This window comes from Rhinolophus sinicus, chromosome 1 (genome assembly GCF_057876585.1).
Source record: "Rhinolophus sinicus isolate RSI-liver-muscle chromosome 1, RSI-T2T, whole genome shotgun sequence".
Taxonomy (NCBI): Eukaryota; Metazoa; Chordata; class Mammalia; order Chiroptera; family Rhinolophidae; genus Rhinolophus; species Rhinolophus sinicus.
In genome coordinates, this window is record NC_142501.1 from 130,031,139 (window position 1) to 130,048,182 (window position 17,044).

Consider the following 17,044-nt stretch of genomic DNA (forward strand, 5'->3'; position numbering starts at 1 on the left):
AACTCATGCTAATTTATATCCCAACTACCAGCATGCATGAGAATACTCATTTCCCAACACACGGCCAACACTATTTTCTCAATCTCTTTGATATTTATGTTTGATAGGTACACACATACACACACTTTAATTATTGTTTTATTTGTGTAATTGTACTTATTATTAAGAGTCAAGTATATTTTTATATGCTTGGTATCTCTTCTTTTGTGAACAGCCTATATGTATCCTTTTGTATTTTTGTTGGCCTTTTGTTTCCTTTTATTGATTTTTCTGGGCTCTGTGTATAGGAAAGATAATAACACTTGGTCTATTATATAGTTTGCAAATAATTCTTTCCCAGTTCATTATTTCTCTTTAAATGTTATTTATGACTTTTTGCTATATGAAATTTAAAATTACATACTATATCAATATAATCTTGGGGGTGAAAAAAACCCTTCCTCATCCCAAGATTATAAAAAAAATTATCTATGCTTTTATCCAGTACATTTGTGACTTTGTTTTTTGTATTTAAATATTTGACGCAGCTATACGTTGATGGTAAGAAGTAAGGTAAAGATCCAACTGAATTTTCTTTTAACTAACTAGTATTTTTCATCATTTATTAAATAATTCATGTTTTCTCTCAATAATTTGAAATGACATCTTTTTTTGTAATAAATAACTATATCCTTAGTTCTATTTCATTGATCTATTCCAGCACCTAGACCATGTTGTTTTATACAATAAGTTACCAATATGGTTAGAAGGTGCCTTTTGCCATAAATCCTAGACTAGCAACTAACCCTAGATTATTGACTAATCTCTATGTTTGGGAATTAATTGATTATTGCAAAATTTTTAAATTATTTAAATTGTAAATTGGAAAGGTATAGCCAGATAGAGAATTCCCTCCACTGGGAGTCAGCAAGGAAGAAGCAATGTGTTGGCTGTAGACCCTTAGATGGATCAGGGATGGGAAGGAGGAGGCTTGCTTGGCTGGGATGCTTGGCAGCGTGTCAGCATCCGTTCTTATATCCAACTCATGTTCCCGAGTTAGATTAACTTAGTTACTGGTATGGTTGGCAGAAAGCTGGTGGGCTTTAACCTCTTGGTATTGAGTTCTCTGCTGTTTCCTAGGCTTATGGTCTTGGGTAAGTCACTTAAGCAATCTGTTTATTCCAAGGCTAATAACAGCTACCTAACATAATTGTTATGAAGATTAAACAGTACACTTAATTGCACTCTGGAAATGATAGCATGTAAACATATTATTATTATTATTATTATTATTAATTATTATTATGGCTGTAAGGGATGGAGGGTTTCCCTCCCGTGTCTTCATGCTTCTGCCTGTTCATCTGTGTCCTGGTATTGCTCCTTGCTCATAAGACCCCTTGTCCTCCAAGGAAGAGCTGCTGATAGAATGAGGAGACTCAGAGGCCACCCTTATTTGATGGTGTCTATAAGGCCATCTCCCTTCTTATCAGTGTCATCCAGGACACTGATGGCTTGGTCAGTTAGGTCAGGTGCTCTCTAGAGGGCAAACCTTCCTTCTTGCACCCTTTCTCATTCTACAGACATTTTTAATTTGTGAATGCAGTGATTTTATTTATTATTATTTTTTTTATGGGGGGAGAAGGAGGTTTTTGTGCTAGACTAGAAGGTCTGTTTGGCTCTGAGTCTAAACCATAAGCTCCAATCCAGCTTCACCAGGAGTACTCCCTGGGGGGCAATTGGGAGATTACTATAAAATGGCATTTTGATTGCTAGTCTACAATTATTCCTTGTGCGCTATTATACACATTGCGCTGTGTGTTATTACACACAATCAAATCCCATGGGAGGAGGATGCGTTGACAGAGAATTGAGCCATTCCTAGTTCTCCAGTTGATACTACCATCCTGGCCATTACACCCTCACTTTTCTGACCTCTAACCTCTGACAATTACCAGTCCTTAGCATGAGTGAACTCCTCCCACAAAAAAGGGATACTCTGCATGGTAAACATAGTCAAAGTTCAATAAATAGTAGTCATTATTATTGCTATTACTATTAGCTCTTCCCCTACAGAAGGCATATAAATGGGGTCCTCTGTGAAACAGGGGACCTCAGTGCCCAGGTCTCCATATCCATAACCTTGGCCTTTGGCTGACTCCTTGCCCTCCATAGTGCCTTACCTGCAGGGCCCCTGTGCTCCCAGGCCTGGGACTGCAGACCTGACTCTCCCTTGACCGTTTGCTCTCTGGATCCAGTCTACCCTTTGACCTGGCCCTTGCCTTTCCTTCTCACGTTTGCCTGTGCTGCTCCACATTCTCTGTCCATCTCTCAGGGTAGTATTTCACCAGGAAGCTTGCCAGGGTGGATAAAAGAAATGCTAACAACTGTTCAAGGCATCCTGGGCCAGAACAGGGGAGGACGTGAGAGCCAAGGAGTTCTGACAACCTGCTGGCCTGGTCTTACTACAGGGAGGCTGGGTCAAGACCATCATGCAGTGTCCATTCAGTTAATGAGTATTTGTTGAATGCCTGTGCTACATAGGGAATCAGAGATGGGCAAGATGGACACGATTCTTAGCCTCAAGGAACTTACAGTCCGACGAGGAAGACAGACAAACACCATAAAACAAGTGAATGAAACAATCCCATGTGGCAGATGCTGTCCACGCATGACAGGGTGCGGAGATCAAGACCAAGGGCTTTCTATCTCATGACAAGGAAGCCCTCTCTTTATCCTTTACTTCAACTTTCAACATGAACTTTTTTTCTCATCCCGTAAATATTTGGAAATATTTCCACCAGCTCTTTCTACATTAGCAAGTTTTCTAGTGACAAAAGAAAAAAAAAATCACAAGATGGTGAGCTAGAGAAACCTGAAAAATAGAGCCTCACTGTTCCCAGTCTTATTTCCCTTTTCATTTGCCCTTTGACACCTTTTACTTGATTGCTTTTAAGCCTGGATTAATTTTTCCTGGCCCAAGGCCCATGCTAATTTGCATGGCTATTCTATATACAGGTCAGATCCACGAAGCCAGCAGGCCAGGCTGAATTCACAAACAGAGTCACATCCATCAAGTGGCCCAGAGTTCAATATACTCACTGTGAAAGAATAGAGGATAATGAGAAATCCTGCCACGACCTGAAATCATGACTCACCAGGGTTGCCCTGTGGTCAAGCTTATGGGTAAACCACTCCATCATCCTTATGTTCTACTTGTCAAACACTTGTGGGATTCCATTTTGGGCTTTAGACATGTAATTATGGTTCCTATTGTTTCTAAAGCCAGAATTAAGCCTCAGATTATATAATTAATTGTGAGTTAGGTGGAGTTCCTTCTTTCATTTTACACTCTCATCTATGATGTTAATACAAATCCTCGTTTTGTTCAGTAATACCATGTATTGCCGAGCCACACAAGTTGATAAAATATGCCGCAGTATTGTCATATTTAGCTGTTGTTATGAATAAGTAACTGGAAGTGTTGCTTACAATTGTAGTTAAAATCCATTATGGGAAACTCTGCTCTTTCCCTGTATTTGTTGACATGGTCAAGAATTCTTGCAGTCACTGGAAGTATTTGTTTATTTATTCACATATTCATTCATTCATTCAATCAACAAAAATTACTTTAGGTATGTTATGTGAAAGGAACTGTGTTGAGAGGTTAAAGAAAAAGGCATGGCCTGTGGCCTGAATATTGCACAACAGAGATGGTGCCCACCTTGAGACAGGGAGTGGCAGGCTGTTGTATTCTAGTTCCCTGGGCCACATTCTAAAGTCAGATATGCCTGCTCACCCCATCCCAAACTCTTCTGAGATTCTGATTGGCCAGGTCCAGAGTGGGGCCCTGGCATGTGGATTCTGAATAAACTCCTAGGATAATTCCAGGTTTCAAACCACTGCTCTAATGATCTTCCCAGAACTCCATAGAATTTAGCTCCTTTTTGTGGGACAGCATAGCCATGAGCCCCTCTTTATCCAAGCCAGAGAGTCACCTGAAGGCTCACTGTGCCTGACTTGTGTTAGCAGTACTCCTGGGTTCATGGTCACTAGAATCACCCATTCCCAAGCGGCTGTTTCAAATCATAAAGTCAATCCTGCTCTGGCCACCCATTCACAGGTCAACTCTGGACAGGTGTCTCCCTGCTGCACTTTGTCCTCAGCTCTTTTGGGTCCCCCACACTGAACTTACCTGCTCACCTGACCTCTGAACTTGGCTCTGAAACCCTGCCTTCCAGTGTTGGCTCTGCAATTTCACCTCACACCTGTCTGATTCCCTTTCTGAGTCAAATGATTAGGGCACCCCAGTCATCGGCAGACTCCTGGGTCCCGAGCTGAGAACATGACTGTCCTGTGGGCTGAGGTGTGTGGAGTTGACAAAGTGCTCAGAAAAGTAGCAGTTAGGAAAGTTGAATCCAAAAAGGGGGAGATGGACAGGAAGATTCGGCCACCCCAAGAAGAAGTGAGACAGAAGAATTCAAAGTGATGCCCAGAGGAAGAGTGGCTCTGACAACACAGAAGGTTCATATTGGAGGTGGGGTTGGGAGAAGGCAAGTTCTTTTCATCGAGTGTGCGCAGGTGTGGAAACGTGTGACAGAACAGTTAATAGCCTGACTGGAACACAGGTCTCAGAAAGGACACAGCCCTGCCTGCCACTGCCTCTCTAGCATCTCTTCATTCGAGCTGCTCCCGCAGCAGCCTCGCTCCTCGGCACCCAGTCCAGACCCCTCCTGCTCGGCCTCGTCCAGGAGTAAGCGTGACTAAGCCCTGATGATCTGTATAAACATTCGCAGGGACATTGCCAAAATACTTTGAGTGACTGGCAATGGTTTGTCTCATGGAAAGGCCCTTGCCAGCTTGTGAATTCTCGTTCTTTTAAAATAATTTCTATTTTCAAGTCTGATTATTTTGGATATGATATCTGCCTGAATATGGCCAATATTGGTGACAAGTCAGAGAAGATATATTCAATATTTTACAATTATGTTTTAATTTACACATGTAACATTTGGCCCAACCAACCCAGATTGAGGTACCGTAAATCTCTTGAATTGGAAAATGGAGTCAATTCATAAAGATTTACTTAAACCAATAAGCTTTATAATAAGTACAAATTAAACCAGGAACATGAATTAGCTAGTTCTATTTTTTTCTAGTTGTGGCTATGTACTGGTTCTTGACTTTACATTATAGCATCTTGTTGTCGCAAGTCATTTGTTCATTAATTTATTCAGCTTTTACCGAATACTTACTACGTGGGGTTACCTATGGTGCTTCACAAGCTGGCCGCCAAACCCTGCCTCCTGCGTCATCTCCCACAATCCCTGCCATGTCCTCCCCACCCCACCCCACACGTACTACCAGGCACACCTGCAGTATATAGTGAATAGACAGGCCCAATCAGGGGAGGGTGACAGCTATGCATCATTGTTCTGAGGTGACAAAGGCTATGGGAGCATTTGACCTGGGTCTTGAAGGACACAGAAGACAGTTCTCCAGAGGCAACAGGTGCCAAGCCCTGGAGACCAGTGAGTGATGCAGGTAGTGAAGGCTGTGCCTGCATAACAGGGTATATGGCAGAGGGCAGGCTGGAGACGCAGCTGTGTTCCTAAGCATGGCCTGAGCATTCTGTGAGTGGCTGCACCTGAGCGTGACATTCCTCACTCTGCCTCTTCAATGTGACCAAATTCCCAGTCACATATCCTCAGCCACTCTCCATGGCTTGTTGCTAACGTGGAAGAGAAAACGCAGACCTTTGTTCTTGGGAAACAGGCAGGGAGTTGGTTAAGGGTGTTGATTTCTCTCCTTTTTGCCGTTAAAGCAAACCACATTTAACTGCTGCCTGGATCCCTGCTCAGGTGTGCAACAGACCCGCAGCATATCGGTCTCTTCCCTGGCGTGGCCCAGCCCCAAAGAAGACTCACATCGGAGCCTTCAGAAAGGTCTGCAGCACAAGTCTAAAAATAGGTGAGCAAAGAAGCACAGACTCAGGGATAAATACTCTTACCAGGCCCCAGGACAGCCAGCTGTATCCAGTTCAGGCTTCCTCCCGGCCAAGCCACAGGGTCGTGAGAGACTTCCCAGCTTGGCTTCTGGAGCTGGGAAAGGGGAGGAGGAAGTGGAGGCAGGATGTGGTGGAGGGGCTGTGTGCTGCCTGGAGGGCCAGAGCTCAGAGCAGAAATCCTCCCAAGGACTCTTTGAACGGTGCGAACCGGTTTAAAAAAACAAAAGAACACACAGGCACACAGCCCCCAAACAACTCTTCGCTTTCATCTCCTTCTGTGGAAACTGGGATTTGGGATCGTTCTCATAGGGGGTGGCCAGCTCATGGTTTCAGGGTCTTCTGAGTAGGTACAACCATCGGCACACCACGAAAAACACAATATTTACCCTGACATCGCTAAATGTACCCCAGGTTTATGGTCATGAATGATGGACAAAACCCAGGGTAACACCTTATCGGTGGTGATTGGCAAAGAACCTGGCTAAGTCGGGGTGTGTGACTATAATTTGAGTCACTTTTCTGACCTCTCTGTGCCAACACCTTTTCCTTCTGCCCTTCCAGCAGTTCAGCCTGTTTGCTGAAGGTTAGAACAGTTTCATTTCAGGGGACTTGGGTCCAATGGTTTGGAATGATAAAAGATTTCAATACTGATTCAAAGTATTCAAGGATGGAACAGACACTTCCTCTTTGCTTCTGACCTCCTTCCAGAAGCAAAAAGAAGAAAACTACTCCCAGGAATATACCCCAACATAATCACCCCTGGGTCCCCACGGAACCACTCAGCAAGCTTCTATGAGCAGGTGGAGGTGCTGTTTTCCAAGTGTATTAAACATGAGCAGCTTTGAGCACATTTCTGGTGAGTCACACTGAGGGGGATGACTACTTCTTTAGACGCTGACAAAAATTGTTACTGTAAAATGTAACGCAGCTATCATCAACGCTTTGGGACTAATACATTTAGAGATATTGAAAGCCTCTACCCTTTTACTTTCTTTTCCAATTTACCTTACGTAATGCACTTTATTTTTTCCAGCTTTATTGAAATATAAATGACAAGGTTCTACCCTTTAAAAATCTTCATGCAACTTAGAAGGAAAGGTCTCAGACACGTTGTTCCCTTCCTCTTTCCTCACCTTGAGAAGAGTCTTTCTTTAACATATGGCCTCTTCTAGGGCTGTAAGATAGGGTTGATGGAAAAGGATAAGAGAAGGAATTAGTAGTATTTCCTGGCTGAATACAGGATTCTAGATCAATGAATGGCCAGTGAGTCAGAATTCTAACCTGGTCCGGGCTCCTCCATCAGACAAGCATAGGAAACTTGGAGGCAGGGTAGCATGTGGTTAAGACTGGAGCCAGAAGTCACATTGCCCAGGTTCATATTCTAGTTCTGTCACCTCGAAGCAATGTGACTTTAGGCACGTTGTTGAATCTCTTTGCAACTCCATTTCTTCTATAAGATGGAGACACCTACCTCCCCATAGGTTTGTGTGGATTTGAGGAGCTAACAGAAAAGCACTTGCTTGGCGCAGTGTCTGGAATAGAGTAAGTACCTAATAAACGCTAGCTCCTTCTCCTCCATTCATTATAGTTTACAACCAATAGATCTGAAAACACGTTACGTTAATTAAACACGGGTTTATTTGGAAAGATTGGCCCGGCATTAATTGTAACTGCTGCACAAGAACTGTGACTTGTGTTGATGCATATTTTGGGCGGACAAGGCACACAGTGGTCCATATAACAAACTAATAGTTTGTCTTTTGATAGTTTGGAAATGTGTACCTACTCTATGCTCTCCTGGTGCTTTTCACTCACAGAGTTAAAGCTCCCCAAGTGGAAAAAAACCTCCACTCCCAGGGAGCTGTTTGGATCAGGCTATTACTTGATCCTTCTCTCTTTCATTTCACAGAGGCTTTTTGCAGTTATTCAATTTAGTTCTAAAGACCTGAAGTGTTATGGAATAAATTTGCTTATGGTGATGGATGGGCATTTTGACAACCCAGGACTTTGCTTCTAAAGCATTTTTATTACCATTCAATATCACTAAACAGTGAAATAGGACAGAACACCAATCAATGAGGTGCATATTCCTCTCAGGTTGCAGAGAGATCAGGTGACCTGTTTAAAACTGCCCAGAAAACCAGTGACAGGCAAATCGGGATGCCATTAGGCCACACTCTTTTACACAAGAGGTAAAATGAAGGCACAGACCATCCTCTGCCCATATGTCTTTAATTAGAAACAAAGGAAGTCAAGACCTTTTATGCACTTGAGAAAAACAGTGAAACTTTACTAGCTAAATTGAAAATCCCTGTCACCAACAGTCTTTGTGATTGAGCTTCTGGAAGGCCAGCCCAGTAGTGAACACAGGCGACATGCCTGTCCAGTTGTAGTGGATGCAAAGAGAGTCCCCAGAGAATGAGGAAGCAACTGGAAGAGGAGGAGGATGCAGGGCTCGAGCTCTGCTATTCCCAGCGTTCCCTGAAGCCCTCAGGACAGGCACTGTCCCCTTGCTCTGCTCTCCTGAGGAGAAAATTGCACCACATATTTTTTCCAATCCACATGCAAAACCAAAAACTTGACTCCAAATGTTCTCAGTCAAGTGAAAACGTTCCAAGACCTCAGAAATGCTAGTTCACCAAAGACCCTTTTCCTGACTCGTAATTTTATCAGTTATCACCGGTTTTAGAAAGGTTCCGGGTGGTCCAGTTTCCTCTGGGCACTCTGTAGCTTTCATGGTTTCAATTTCCGGAGATTTCTGCTTGCCTTGGAGTTCCAGGGACACCGAACTTGCTGAGGAAGTAAGCGCCAGCAATTCAGCTGTGGAAGGTAGTTCAACGCTGAGGAAAGGAAAACCTAATTAGGATTTCTCCCCCTTTCTTGATACCAGGAGCTGGCCTGGGCAGGGCCGCTGTGGAGATGGAGGGTTTGGAATTTTGATCCCTACTACACCTGTATAACTTAAAATTTCAAAACATTTTATAACAATCTATCCATTTTTCATAAGTGCCATTAGCTCTCCTTCCACCCCTTTGGGTGAGCCTCAAGCACCTTCCTCCCTAAGGGCCTGAGTTGGTTGTGACTGGTGTGGACTGAGTCTCTGATTCCTGCACGATTTAATGCAATCTTCTAATTTGAAGTACGCAAACTAGGTTTTCTCCCTTTGGAACCATCCCATATAATTTGGTTGAGGAGCTGTGCACATTTCCCAGCAAGAGGCTAGATAGGGCCCATCCAAACAGGATGGAAATTGCTCAAATGAACGATTTGCACTTGCTGTCCTCCTGGGGGAAAATAAATGCAAAAACATCTGTTGTGAAAGTTAAAGTGTAATCTTCAACTCTTCCACTTTCTCAGTCCTTGTTTTGCACAGCAAAGCACTAACTGAAGACAGGGTATTTGTTTATTTTTTTCTTATGCGCACACAGAGAGTCTCACATACAACAAGTGGTCCAGGACACCATTGTGCAAGAGAAAAGCAGACCATTCAGGTTGCAGAACAAGACAGAGGAGGTCCCTCTGACAACAGAACTTGTGGAAGAGTGTCAGGAAGCACAGCTGGGCAGCGTGGGGCTATCTTCCCACCAGAGCCGGTCGTTATCCTGCCTTCAGTAATAATAAACACCAGAAAGCACAACCCCATGTTCTAAGTAAGTAGAAACCTTTCACACTTTTCCAGCTCCAACAAACATTTCTTCTTCCACAGGTTGGGAGATCACGTGTGTCTTGAAGTTAACCAAATGGCGGACAATTTGAGCCGCCACGTGGAGAGCCAGCTGTCCGGAGTCACTAGATTCAACCTTCACTGCCTGTTCTGGGGGAGCCCACATGGCTATCAGATGGGATATCTGCCTCCCAGCTGCATAGCCATTGTGGGGAGACCAGGCAAGACCAGATCCAGAGCTCTGCATCCAGTTAGCGCAGGTACTTTATTAAATGCCAAACTACAAGTTGGTTTCCTTGTTTCTGTTCAGAGTTGCTTTTTCTAATTTTATTATGTCCCTAAGCTTAACATCAAGACCAATTAGAAGAGAATAAAGATAATGTCTGGGAGTGTGTGGGGCCAAACAGATAAAAGCTGTCACTTGTAGATCAAGTGACATGATCTCTGGTGGATGTAATCTCTGGCTGGAGTGACTTCTTTGTCAAAACCACTTGGAGCTGATCTAGCGGGTGCTTTGACCTTCCAGGGCAGCTGAGAGAGCTGCTTCCATCTGATTTGCAAAAGTACCCAAAGTTTTTCAGCGATGACCTTAAATTTTCTCTTCTTTTTTTCCCTTCTCGTCTGTTCAACCAGACCACTCCCTGAATATAGTTTGGTTCCAGGGGTCAAAGATGTTAGAAGCAAGTGCTGGGCTCAGATCTGTCTCTCAGTCCTGCCCTCTTGCCCCTCAGGATGGAGGGATTCTGTGCAAAGATCTTATCTTTGCTGATTTTGGCACCTTCTGATATCCTGCTTGTGTGGGCCCCAGATGAGCCCCCCTGTGGCCAGCTGGATGGATGTCACCAGGGAAAACCTCTCATCACAGCAGGTCACTTCCTTTCTCATGCTACAGACACAAGGACTGTGTCAACTTGGGCTAGGGAAAGTAGGTCAAACCAGAACTAGCTGGAGAGGGAAATCTTGCAGAGTTTATTTGGAGGTGTCTGTGATCCACAGTGTGATAGATAACCTGACCTCTGTTGAGGATGACTTAGGAATTATCTCCATTGCCTTCTATGTCTGAAGGTCATGTACTGTGTTCCAAATCATGTAATTCACCAAAGTTAACACAGATGAACTGGCTTTTCACATCCAACCTTCTTTTCTGAGCATTAGACTATTTCTACCTTCTGTCTCCAAATATTGCCAACTATGTGTGCCCAGGGTATGAATATAGTGGGGCCAATCTTGGGTTGCCATCTGCACGAAGAGTTGTTCCTTGTATATCCTCCTCTGCTAGTTTGCTGCCTGAAATCCTTAAACAGGAAACTAAATCTTTAATTGTACCATCTGAGCTAAGGATTCTATGCCAATATGACAGGAGAAGATGCTCATTGAAAATGTCCCGCTAAGATTTCAATGACTCATGCAGATTCTTGCCTGAGGTTAAGCTTTTTAGGCAGTTGGTGGTGGGGATGAGGAAGGGCAATCAAGAGCAGGAGGTCCTTGGGTCCCTGAAAAAGGAAGAGGGTATCTGGAAGTACACCAAAAGCGATATGCAGGGAAAAGGAAGATAACGTCACCTTCTGCACGACTTGCCTGGTCTATCAATGGATGATTGTCCTGTCATCAGCAGAGCAGGCCTGTGTGCGAAGTCTTTTGGTGGGAAGAAAGCTGCCTTTCTCGCAGACACGAAGTCCAATAACACATGAAGCTGGGTTTGTGTTCAGTTCACCTTAGACTGTGCGGAGCCAGGAGGAGCTGACTAGGTCTGAGGTCCACTTCTCATTCACCTGGTGATAAGCACAAGGACTCAGCACTGTAGCTTCTTCACCTTTGCTCATGATGCACTTTTAAGTGCAGGCGCATGGCCAACCCAAGTCTCCAAACCAGGAGAACTGATACTAAAGCAGAATCTTCTCTTGATCCAGCCACCTGGACCTTACTGTCAGGTCCTCCAAAGGCCAAGCTAACCTTTAACACACACCAGGACGAGGAACTTCTTATTTGAAAGAGCGCTGTGAGAAGACCAAACCAACTTCCTTTCAAGTGACTGCGCTCTCTGCCTGCCTTAGCCCAGCAAGTCCTTCCACCAGCCTCTTCTTCTGCTTGAAGAAACTGCTGGAAAGAAGTATAAAGGACCCATGTCTAACTTTTCTCATAATCACTTCTTAACCATTTTTCCAAAAAGTACAGCGAGAGCACATGGTGTATAAGTACAATAGGAACTCAACCATTGGAATTACAGCATGTGTACTTGTTCTGGAATACCTGGGACCAGGTTGAAAAGACTGGATCACAGCTAGCTGACCCTTGAAAACACTACAAGAGCTGTCAAGAAGTCCTGGAATCACCAGTTGTATTTAAAATATCGTGTGTATTAATATCACAAAGAGTATTTGGTTTCACTATCAGCATTTATCCCAGCATAATTAAAGCCATTTCATTCTTTTAAAAAATTGAGTCTTATATTCACATTTATGATCTGAACTTGAGAGTGCCTTTTAATTCCTTTACTAATTCATCTTTTTTCAAAAATCATATAACATATGAAAAGAAAATGGAAAGATTACTCACTTGACTAGAATCCTGTTTGAAACCACTCTGAGTATATTTCCTAACATTTCCTGATTGATTGCCTGTGAAATAAATAACCCCAAGTGGTAGCATTGTATTTATATTTCTAAGTCAGGAATCTTTCTCTTATTGCTCCTCTTCTAAAATAGATTCCCAAGAAAATGCGTAAATATCAAAATAGCATTTTCAATACCTGCCAAACCTTAACGTTTGCATCTCAGCAAGAATGTGTGTAACTGGTGAGTAAACGGCCTCTTTGTCAAACATAAATGTGGCAAATTCTAAGGTGGCTCCTTTTCAACTAAATTGCCTCAGCAGGCAGAGCAGCAGGAAGAACGTTTGCTATAAGACACGGGCAAAAAACTAATCTTTATATGATTTTTCCAGGAGGGTGTTACATTGAGTCCCAGAGAGAATGATGAGATATTTGTGGTGAAATGGCACATTTTCTTTCAGAATCACCTCCTCCATTTAAATGTGTTCGATTCTTCACAACGTGCCCATAATGTTCCACTGAGTCACACACAGGCTCCCCCTGCCTCCTCTCTCTGATCTTCCTTCCCAAGATGGCAATGAACTCGACAACATGACTCCACCAGGACTGAGCTCCTCTAGACTTAGCTGGACTCCACATACATGCTTTTCAAGAGACACAATTTTGTCTTGTCTGGAGTGCAATGTAATTAGAAAGCAATTTGGCCCACACACACAGCTTCCATGGTCAGTTGGCACGGCCTCAACCTGCCTCTGGCGGGGCTGGTTTTGCTCTGTGTTGGCTGTCCTCCGAAATGTCTAGCAGCTCAGGGATCCTGGTCCTTGCTTGCTCGGAGCCCAGACTTGGCTGGATTCAAGTTGTGTCATATGCTGTCTGCTCGAAGCCTCAGGGGTCACACTGATGCCCTAGGTCAGCTGTGTCCCACATGGCCTCTGGCGCAAACAAAGGAGGCTCAGCCGCCTGACACCAGCTGCCTGACCACTCTCCTCAGAGTACAGGGACCATCCACTGGCATATTCAACCCCAAAATCCCTCTCATTATATTTCTAACAAGCTTTCCCTGTGGTCCGTAAATCCCAGCCCCAGTCTTCAAATTGGAAGCCATTTGTAACTCTGCTCTCTCTATTTCTCTCCACATCCACTAAGTTGCCATGCCCTATAAATTGGGCCTTCTCATTTCTGCTCTCAATACCCTAATTCCAGACTCTTACCCAAAGCTCTATAACAGCCTCCCAGCTTCCTTTAATTCTAGTATTATCCTATGGCCAAATTACTTTTCCAAATACATAGCTTGGGTAATGTTATAATGTCATCCTCCTGCTCACAGACCTCCAGTGACTTCTGGTGACTTACAGTTTCCTTAGCTGGGTGTTCTGGCCCACTGCCTGTTTATATAAATAAAGTTTTATTGGAACACAGCCATACCCATTAATTTACATATTGTTTATAGTTGCATCTCTGCTACAATAGCATAGTTGTGACAGAGACCACACAGCTTAAGATACTATTTGACCCTTTATGTAAAGGCTTGCTATAAAAGTTTGCTGACCCTTGCTCCACATGTTCCCAAATATGGTCCCAAATTTCCTTTCTAGTTTCATTTCCTTATAGGCTGGGATTTCCTGCCTTAGTGCCTTGGCTTAGACTAGTAGACTCTGATCAGGGAAATTCACCCCTCCAGGCCCATCTCAACTGTGTTCTACTCACGGATGCCTTCCTGACTCCTGTTATAGTGTGATGTCTCCCTGCTTTGTACCCGCATAACATTTTGTTATGGCATTTTGCACATTCTTACTTTTACTATAAACATTAATATGTGTACTCTGTTGCTTCTGCTCTCACCCCAGCTGAATCTCTAAGCTCCCTGAGGGCAGGAGCTGTGTCTTAGCCATCTTTAGCTCTTAGCCTAGCTCCCTGCACATAATAATTCGGTATATATAATATTTGGAGACTCGCTTGACTCAAACACTAGGAGTCTTTGCTTCCAGTAGCTCCCAGAATAAAAAATCAGTATTTCCCTCTAGAAAAGACACGGTGGTTAATATGAGGCAGGAGCAGATACAACCTATATTCTTCCTAGGAAGATTAAGATTCTTAGAGAAGGAAGGTTTGAAGAGGTTTTTCGTTTTATTTGTTGGTAAGTGTTTGGGGAAGTACAGAGACCCTTAGGAAATGGATAGAGTAGGACCAGAGGAGTGTACAAATGAGAGAGAGGCTTTGCCTTCTCACCCGTTAGGGCTCCACTGGAGGGAACCATTGCAAGAACAGAGTATATGTTTGGCTGGCCAAAGGGCATGAGTGGGGAGGGTTCATGAGCTTTCACAGAGGGGCTTCAAGTCCCCTGTGGATGAAAATAACACAGTAAAGGAGTCAAGAGGAAGTAGGTGAAGGGTCTCATGAAATGGAGTCTTATGACCAGATTATTGGAACCAGAAGTTATCTGAATGGGGAGAGTTTGATCTTTCAAAATAGACGGTTATTTGGGAGGTATATTCATTTCCTACGGCTACTTAACAAATTACCATAAACCAGGTGGCTTCAAACAATACACATTTCTTCTCTCACAGCTCTGGAGGCCGGAAGTCCAAAATCAGTTTCACTGGGGCCAAAACCAAGGTGTCAGCCGGCCCAGGCTCTCTCCAGAGCCTTGAGAGGAAATACGGTTCCTTGCCTTTTCCATCTTCTGGTGGCTGCTGGCATTCCTTGGTTTGTGGCAGCATCACCCCAATCTCTGCCTCTGTGGCTATATTGCCTTCTCTTCTTTCTGAGTCATATCTTTCTCTTCTTCTTGTAAGAATATTTAGGGCTCACTGAGATAATCCAGGATAATTTCCCATCTCAAGATCCTTAATTCAATCCCATCTGTGAAATCCTTTCACTGCCGTGAAAATTTACATTCACAATTCCAGGGATTAGAATACAGGTATGGGGGTGGGGGGGGCAGTATTTGCTCAGCATGGGAGGCCTCTAAAGAAAAGCCAGCAAAATGACTCAAAGCGGAGGTGGAGTGTTCCTGTGAAGTGAAGCGGTCACAGAAGTAGTGGTTAAATGTGGAATAAGGGGAGCAAGAAGGAATGCGAGTTGTTGCAAGGTGATGTGGTGCAAGGGACTGTTCTTAGAACAGAGAACCTGACTTGTCCGAGGAGCACAGAACAAAGTATATGTTTACATGGAGGTGAGTCAGTGGCGGCGAAACCCGCTGCGTGAAGGCAGAGGCAGATAAGTTTCCTGGGGACTGTCACTTAGACAATCTTGGAAGATTATTTAAAAAAATAATAATAATCCAAAATTGCAAACATAAAATTTGTTATGAAGTGAATTTTTATTTAGAATGAGAAAAGAAATCACAATAAATCACACACTGTGAAAAGCCTGACAGATGCCATATACATCACATATCCAAAAGATAACATAGTTTTTAAAATGCCTGATGTCACTCGCTGACACTTCCTCCCTATATTTGTTGCCTGTATACTTTGTGAACACGTCTTTGTAAAATAATAATTTTATAATATTTTCCATAGAGAGAGGGGGAAAAAAAGACTTCAGTTATTTCTTCTAGCATGATTGGTCAAAAGGTGGTTTTTATGATTGATAGTTTAGAAAAGTTTTGTTCATCTTCTCAATCAGTATTGATACTTTTTAAGATGGTTGTCAAACTTGGAATAACCTCTTTCAAGTCTCTCTCATATACGAATTGGTAAAAATGTCCTCCCTCCCTATTTATAGCACCGTGAGAGTTACCCTACAGGAATTTTGATCATTTCTATTTTGTGAAAGTTTCATTAAAAAGAGCAAAATGTGTGGTGCAATTATAATTGTCCATGCTGAGTTAAGTGTAAATCCTGACAGGAGAGAGCTTCTGCTTTGGTTCAGCATTAATGAAAAGCAAATTTTCTATTTGTGACTTTACACACTTGATGTTTGGAAGAATTTACCACAGACTAGTTTTTGGCTCTGTACATTTCAAAAGATATCAAAACGTATTTCTCCTGCTGGATAGTGCGGGACCCTACCGTATCTCCTTTGGGTCATCACAGTGGGTGGTATTCCCAGAAGTATTCCTGTACTGGGACGACTAATAGTCATTTAGCCATGCTCAAGAGAAACCACACTCCTCATAAATATAACCCTCTAAACCAACATTAAATGTATCCCCAACTCCACTTCCCCTGAGCCAGATCCCCAAAATGTCCTTGTGCTCTCTGACACCACCCAGCTCAAGGGACCATATGTAGAATGGAATTGGAGTAGAAAGAGGCAGTGGCTTAACTGATTTTAGTTAAATTATCTTACTTTTGCAAATTTAAAAAAAAAACTTGACCACATTGTAAGGGCTTTCCCAGGGCCTTGGAAGGAGTCAGTGCAAGGGAGGGGCTGCGAGGCTCAGCTTTGCTAACTTCTCAGTCACTGACCAGGAGGGAGCATGTGCTCTATTATAACGAGGTCTCCAGATCCACCTGGCTCTCTCAGCACTCAGCATTCCCATGGCATAACAGGATCCTTCTACATTTTTTCCACAATCAGGGTTTTAAAACTCTGCAGATTCACTATGCAAAACAGTTTGGCAGTTTCTCAAAAAGCTACACATAGAACTACTGTATGATCCAGCAGTTCCACTTCTATGTATCTACCCAAAAGAATCACAAGCAGGAACTCAAACAGATACTTATACACCCATGTTCATTGCAGCAATATTCACAATAACCAAAATGTGAAAGCAGCCCAATGTTTGTCAGCAGATGAATGGATAAACAAAATGTGGTGTATGTTTACCACTGGAATATTATGCAACAATCAAAAGGAATGAAGTTCTGATACATGCTAAATATAAATTGACCTTGCT

General features: G+C 43.2%; 1 long non-coding RNA gene across 3 annotated transcripts in view; it reads left to right on the forward strand.

Annotated features, from left to right (window-relative positions):
• Positions 1-16,034, forward strand: part of LOC109447285 (uncharacterized) — a 37,203-nt gene extending 21,169 nt beyond the window's left edge. The window contains exons 3-5 of one of the 3 annotated variants that reach the window (XR_012493751.2): positions 5,801-5,946; positions 6,548-6,839; positions 9,690-16,034. This is a non-coding gene — a long non-coding RNA (uncharacterized LOC109447285). The remainder of the gene's footprint in view (positions 1-5,800; positions 5,947-6,547; positions 6,840-9,689) is intronic. The other 2 variants (XR_012493753.2, XR_012493752.2) reach the window with 2 other exon arrangements.
• Positions 16,035-17,044: the final 1,010 nt, after the last annotated feature.